The sequence below is a fragment of the Megalopta genalis genome, chromosome 16, assembly GCF_051020955.1.
Source record: "Megalopta genalis isolate 19385.01 chromosome 16, iyMegGena1_principal, whole genome shotgun sequence".
Taxonomy (NCBI): domain Eukaryota; kingdom Metazoa; phylum Arthropoda; class Insecta; order Hymenoptera; family Halictidae; genus Megalopta; species Megalopta genalis.
This window is the reverse complement of record NC_135028.1, coordinates 2,545,889-2,553,437: the sequence shown is the minus strand read 5'-3', so window position 1 is coordinate 2,553,437 and position 7,549 is coordinate 2,545,889. Positions and strand designations below refer to the sequence as shown.

Here is a 7,549-nt window from a genome sequence, read left to right as displayed (position 1 = left end):
CATCACGCAACCCACGGAGGGACCGCGAACCCGGCAATCCGTGGAGCGGATCGTCGGCGCGACAATGGACGCCGTCCACGAAGCATGCGATGCGTCGATGTGCCGAGGAGGGCCACGCGGTGCCAGACGACCTGCGTACTGGTGGACGAACGACATTGCCAGCCTCCGAAGAGAATGCCTGCGTCTACGGCGAGGGGCCCAGCGCGCCGGGCGCACTCCCGACGGGAGGTCCTGTGGCAAAGCTACAGAGACAGGCGTCGGGAGCATCGCCACACCATTAGAAGGAGCCAGCGGCGCTGCTGGGAAGATCTCCGCGAAGAGGTCAACCGGGATCCGTGGGGCCTGGGCTACCGTATCGTACGCCGCCGGATCGGTGCTCAGAATGGCCCTGCGATTCTGCCCACAGACGAGGCAACGGTGATAGTGGACGCCCTCTTCCCGTTCCACCCAGAGAGGACGCGACGGTCGGCGGAGTTGCGTGCGGAGGAGATACCTCCCTTCACCGAGCAAGAGATGCTCGAGGCGGCTCGCTCCTTTCGCAACAGGAAAGCTCCGGGTCCGGATGGCATCCCGGCGGAGGCTGTGAAATTAGCAGTCCAACTGTTTCCGCGGCCGATGCTGGACATGCTCAACGCCTGCTTGAACTCCGGGGTGTGGCCGACCCGTTGGAAGATCCAACGCCTGGCCCTGATCAACAAGGGCAAAGGGCAGCTTTCCGGACCGTCGGCGTACAGGCCTATTTGTATGCTGGACACGGCCGGGAAGCTGCTCGAAAAAATGGTCAGGCCTCGCTTACTGGCGGCGTACCGGGCAGCGGGGGACTTGTCGGACATGCAGTTCGAATTTCGACGCGGAAGATCCACTGTCGGCGCCCTGAAGGAGATTCTGGACGCTGCAGAGAGAGCAGAGTCTGGGAACAGACATAGCTGGCGCGTCGTCCTCGTGGCTACGTTGGACGTCAGGAACGCCTTCAATTCGGCGAGTTGGGCGAGGATACTTGCGGCCCTGGAGAACACCTTCCAGGTGCCGGGCTATCTCCTCAGGATGCTGGACGACTACTTCGACGACCGCGTCCTGTTATACGACACGATCGGGGGTAGAAAGAGGAAAAGGGTCTCTGCAGGGGTAGCCCAGGGGTCGATCTTAGGACCGGACCTCTGGAACGCATACTACGATGCTATCCTGCGGATCGAGTTCCCCAGCGAGGCGTTCCTGGTTGGATACGCGGACGACATTGCGGCGGTCGTGGTTGCCCGGAATACCGAATGCGCGCAATTCGGGCTAAACCAGGTCATGAGACGGGTGGAAAGATGGATGGGCGAGGCTGGTCTTCGCTTGGCAGCTGAAAAGACTGAGCTTGTCGTCCTGTCCAGGCGTAGGATCCCCGCCGAGATTCCATTCAAGGTGGGGATTCATAACATCTTGGCCAAGGCCGACATCAGGTACCTTGGTGTCCAGCTCGACTCCAAGCGGACCTTCTGGCCTCATGTACGACTGACGGCCGACAGGGCGGCGGCGGTTGTATCGTCCCTCGCCCGTCTCATGGCCAACACTGGTGGTCCCAAGGCGTCGAAGCGGAGGCTGCTGATGTCCGTCGCTCAAGCAGTAATGCTTTACGGAGCGGAGGTGTGGGCACCAGCCCTCCGCGTTGGAAAGTACCGCAGAAGGATGGCTGCGGTGCAAAGGAGATGCGCGCTCCGGGTTGCGAGTGCATACCGGACGGTTGCCGAGCCGGCTGTGCTCGTCATTGCGGGTATGGTGCCCATTGACCTCCTCGCCCTGGAGCGGAGGAAGATACACGAGGAAAGGACGAGCAGCCAAGACAGCCAAGACAAGACCGAGGCAAAGAGAGCGGCGCAGGAGATTACAATGCGACGCTGGCAGCAGAGATGGCAGGAGGAGACCCGGGGGCGCTGGATGGCGAGACTGATTCCCTGCCTTGCCCCCTGGATCAGACGATCACACGGCGAGGTCGATTATTACCTGACCCAGCTCCTGAGCGGACACGGCTACTTTAGGTCGTACCTGTTCGGGGTTGGGAGGGCGACCTCGCCGCTATGTGGCTATGGCTGCCGCGACGAGAGGGACAATGCCGAGCACACCCTCTTCGCCTGTGAGCGCTGGGCAAGCACACGCGATGCCCTCATACGGGAGGTGGGACCGTTCACTCCACACAACATCGTGGAGCTGATGCTGAGGTCAATGGAGGACTGGAGGGCCATAGCCGGGTACACCCGGCAACTTCTCCTGATCAAGAAAAAAGAAGAAAACCGGTGGAACCCCTCTGCAACGCAGGAAGTTCTGCCGTCAAGCAGCAGTAGCACCTCGCGCGGCCTCAACTCGACGCGGGAATAAGGAGGAAACACAGCACCACGAATGACGCGTATTGGCGGCTTCCCCTCCGAAGTAATGTGATAAACGGTTCCGGAGGGGAGTTTCAGTCGCGAGAGAAAAAAAGGGAAGCGGTTTTTTAGTGGGTAAGAATCCCACATAATTCGGGGAATGTGACCTGCCCCGAGTATCTTGTTGAAGATTTTTCCACTTCCCTCCCAAAAAAAAAAAAAAAATTATTATTATTATTATTATTATTATTATTACTATTATTATTATATATTATTATATTTTATTTTACATTATATTTTAGTAAAATATATATTGAAAAATGAGCGAATCAGAATCTGAATATGAATACGCTGTCGGAAAGCGGCTCACAAGGAAGAGATAAGTCGTAAGTGATAAGTAGAAAAAGAATATATTATATACTTGAATAAATAAGTGTTATAGCTTACAATCCCATGTAAATGATAAATATCAATAAAACGATTGTTTTTTTTTGCTTTCACATTGTTATTTTCAATTCTCGATTGCATTCGAGTGTGAAAAATTATAGCAACATAAAGTACAACGCCGCTGGAATTATCTCGGGTGTGCACAGTTTGGCCAGTTTAGCGCGCTCGAGTTAACTCGAGCGTGCACGTTAAGGGGTTAAGTTATTTTTACTGCCCGGATATATTCGAATCTGAACATTTTATCGACATAAGTTGCGACGCCGACCGTATATATACGGGTCTGCACATTTTGGCCGGTTTTGCACGCCCGTGTTAATACGTTTCTGCGCGTTAAGGGGTTAATACTGAAATCAATGAAAAACGGCATAAAAGAGACCAAGATAGAAAAACCAGAATCCAAAGCTTATATAATGTCGACGACCTAGTATTCCTACACAATGACCATAAACGAAACAAGTTATCTCCGGAATTCCAGGTCCTTACAAAATTATTGCAGTGGGAAACCTAATTATTTAATACAAATCCAGAATAACGAAACGCTCTTAGCGCACGGAAACCGATTGAAACCCTATCATTTACCATCCAGGTTAAAAACCACGGATTAAAAATCACCAACCTCAACCCTTCGCAAATTGTGTATGAAAAAATAGAAACGGTCTACGTATATTATAACGATATAAAAATTAACATAATCATTAACACATCTGACGTTAAGAACGATCTGGACAAGGCAAGTCAACTTATAAACGAAATCAAAGACACATGCTGAAATTGTAACAATATTAATACGGCATATCTCATAGAAAAATTACACAAACTAAATGTAGAATATAATCGCCTAAGTGCCATTTCATACCAACGTACCAGACGAGGAATAGTGAACATAATAGGCTTTCAGCTTCTGAATCTCTTTTCGGAACCCTCAAAGAAGACGATCTAATCTTGATATATAAACTGAAACATTGACAAATTGTTCGATGAAAATACTAAACTTTCCAAAATCGTACAAAACCAAACCGCTATGTTCAGGGCCATTCTCAACAGTCAAACACTCTCACAATTTATTCAACAGTACGAAAAATTTACCCGTAATACACGCACTGCTGAAAGAACGCTGGGATTATTTTTATTAGTTGAAATCATAATTACAGACATTAGAGAAAACATTGACAATTTGGAAGAAACGATCAGTTTAGGAAAACACGGTATTATACCACAAGAAATTATTGACTCAACGCAATTTATGGACGCTTACGAAAAAATTTTGAAAACACATTCGATTGTATCACACATATCGCCTAAATCACACAACTTTCAAACATTGATCGAAACATCTTTCAACTTAAAATCTGTATAATCAACCACGAGATTATCTATTCAGTTGTTATCCCAATACTAGAAGGATACGAATGGACACACACTAAATTGTACACCATCCCATATAAAAAAAGGATTTACCTTTGTAGCCCCCCTGCTTAAACGCGAACACTTGCTAAAATCACCAGAACAATTCATCCCAATTGACCTAGACCACGGTTGTAGATCCGCCAGCCTTGCAAAAATATTGTTTTTTTACTCTATTTCTACCGACGTAGTTATTCACGTGAACCAGCGATTTTGAAGTGTACGATAAAGGAAGAGCTAGGGAATATATGTCTTTGTTTGATATTTGATACGGTCCCGCGACAACAGCATGGTCGAACGACCGAGTGCAGCATGCTTTGACCGCGGAGCGTGACGAAAGGAGGGGGACTTCAGGTAGCGTTGGAATCAATGAACAAGTCACAGAGCATGAACTTCCGAATTCTTTTTACTACGTAACAATGATAATTTTAAGAAAAACGCTATATATCCTTATTTCAGAAGATCTGGAGCATACTTACTAATTTTTGAGACCCGAAATAATAATTAGTTTTACCGTGACGGCCGTTTTAATTTGCAGTTCATCATACATTGTACGAGATCGATGTACTATCCTCTTGCACATATTTACAAGCATGAAGTGGACTTACAACTAATTGCTGAGTTTCTTATTAACAATATTTTCTATATTTCTCAAACAAATAATTTCTTTACGTACTTTAACGCGATTATTTATCATTAAATTAGCTTTGCGAATCATTCGTTGAATTCTATTCGGACATGGAATTATTTAAAATAAAATGTTATCTACGTACTTGGACGGTGTTATGTATTGTTAATCTTCACTGTACACCTGGCATAAAAATTTCATACGGTGCACATGAGGTATCATATACATCAAAAAATTAAAACGGCCATCACGGTGAAAGTACTTATTATTGCGGATCCGAAAAATTAGTAAATATTCTTCAGACATTCTGAGATAAGGATGAACAGCGTTTTTCATAAAATTATCACTGTCACGTAGTAAAAAAGATTCGAAAGGTTCACGCTCCGTGATTGATTATTGATTCGAACGCGGCCCGGAGCCCCCCCTTCCCTCGCGATCCGTGGTCGAAGCCTGTTGCACTCGATCGATCAACTACATTGTTATTCGCGCACTCGCGTCTCATTGGTTATTATTTGTCGTTAATAGCTCGTAAACAAAGCCGTGAATTGTATTTTTAAGGAAAAAGTTACTTTAAATGATCTCAGGAATCACCCCTTTCCGGCGGTTAACATAATTATGGTGCATCCTGTATGTAACAGTGTTATGGAAACGAAACTGTAATACTTTTGCATGGTTTATTTAAAGCTCCTGTTAATTTACAAGGGGACGTCCCTAGGGTTGACGGTCACTTTTCGATGAAATTTGGTACAGTTATAAAGCTTGTAAAGCTGAATCCAATGATGTCCAGTTTTAGGACAAGCGGCTTATAGGATTTGAGACAATTAATTTTAAAGTTACTAATAAAAGGACTGATAGCATTAATCGCACTAATAAAAGCACTATATTACCTGGGAACCGTGAGACACCGCGCGACAGGAAGTGGGGGATGCCTCGCACGTAGCAGTAAGGCGGACTATCTGATCGCGCCTGCGAAGCACCCCTAACTTCCTAACGCCCGGTACAACTTTAACATTAATTACATCGAAAGCAATAAGCCGTCTGTCCCTAAAACTGTGTATCATTGGATTCAGCTTTACAAGTTTTGTCACTGTACCAAATCTCATCTAAAAGTGATCGTCAACCATGGGGATCTTCCATTATTAGTAAAACAAAATACAGATTAGTAACAGTCGGGAAGTTCGTTACAACAATGCTCTCTTGTCCCTATTCAACTGTATTTATATTTTCGTAAGGTTCACGAAGTGGGGAGCTAAAATGCTAATGTCAATGCACTGGTTATGCTTACTTTACGGAAACGGGAGTGAATGAGAACATCAGCAAGATGAGAGGAACAAGGAAATGACAACCTAATCCTCCTCGAGGAACTTCTCTCAATTGTATCTAGAAGGCACGTGGCCTACTGGCGGACGGTACGGTCCTCGGTAAAGACGTTAAATTGCAGAAGTCCTCGAAAAGTGACGTTACATTATAGAAGAAAAATAATTACGAGTTAATAGTATCTAATTTTCAGATCTTCCTTTTCTAAATTTTCTCTGTACCTCTAATTGCTTCTGTTTATCATACCTACGACGATGTAAAATAACTGTGATAATTTCAGGCCTGAAATTTGGGTCGATAAAGGAATATTCATCATTATTAGAATTCTTTACTTTTACGTGTGATTCAGATGATACCTACTATATGTTAAACAAATCCAAATACACAGTCTAATTCACATCGCTATGCTACGATATTGTTTGATTGTTATTTTGACATTGGCGCTGAAAAAAAAAGAAATATTAACATTAGTATTAATAACACATAAATTATAAAACAGACGTCCCAAAACACTCGTTACATCTCAAAGAGGTGATGCCAGATATAATTTGTAGAAACCTTTTCTATAACAATAAGCGTCAGCCTCACAGTGTGTATACCGCGGACGCGAGACACCAACCACGCAGCCAGTAAATACTGCGTCGCACTCGCTGTCACAGTCGAATTTAACCGCTGTTCGTATGTTTCGTGGGAAAAACTGACTTCAAATCACCTTAGACATCACCCCTTTCTCACAGAGGAAGTTCAGAGCGTAACGAGAATTCTGGGACAGCCTGTGTATTAAATAATTCAATATAATTTTACCCGACATCGTCGACCTACAGGTGTTTCACAATTGCACACTAATGCCTAGAAAGAGCCGTAGCATTATTATTGATATATTTGGATTAGCAATAACATTTGATCCACTTACCTCTGTCGTTGCAATCCAGAAAAATCCTAAGATTAAAAGGACAGTAGTAAGCACGGAAGCGGAACGAACTACTTTGAACATGTTTCCCAATAGACGATTCAACGTTTCGTTTAACATGCACGAATGTTTTTCCGACGTTGTTTATATATTCACTCCACTAACATTATGATATATTTAATGACACTGCCACTCACGGTGTACACGATTTTAGAAACACGTGTAAGTTTAAAGATAATTTTTATAGTGCCATTAAAATTTATATGCGATACTTTATACTATTGTTAGAATTTTCTGATAGTTTTCATAGAATGCTATACGACAAAAGGAATTCTACATTCGGATATATTATCTTTACTTTATTTTACACGTAACATATGGTACGTGCGACATGTGCAAAACAAAAATAATATTTTTAAAACTATTTAGAATGAGAAAGAAAACTATTTAGAAAACTATTCGAGAATGAGAGAGTATTATAATACGATTTTCTTAATTATT

At 44.2% G+C, this 7,549-nt stretch overlaps 1 long non-coding RNA gene across 2 annotated transcripts; it reads right to left on the bottom strand.

Annotated features, from left to right (window-relative positions):
* Positions 1 to 2,736: 2,736 nt before the first annotated feature.
* LOC117223134 (uncharacterized) lies at positions 2,737 to 7,361 on the bottom strand. 2 transcript variants are annotated; one of them, XR_004490857.2, is made up of 4 exons: positions 7,052 to 7,361; positions 6,943 to 6,987; positions 6,499 to 6,581; positions 2,737 to 6,420 (listed from the first exon to the last, which is right to left on the bottom strand). It is a non-coding gene; the product is annotated as an uncharacterized LOC117223134 (long non-coding RNA). The 2 variants fall into 2 exon arrangements; XR_004490856.2 differs by having other exon boundaries at positions 2,737 to 6,581; positions 7,052 to 7,353.
* Between the last annotated feature and the right edge of the window lie 188 nt (positions 7,362 to 7,549).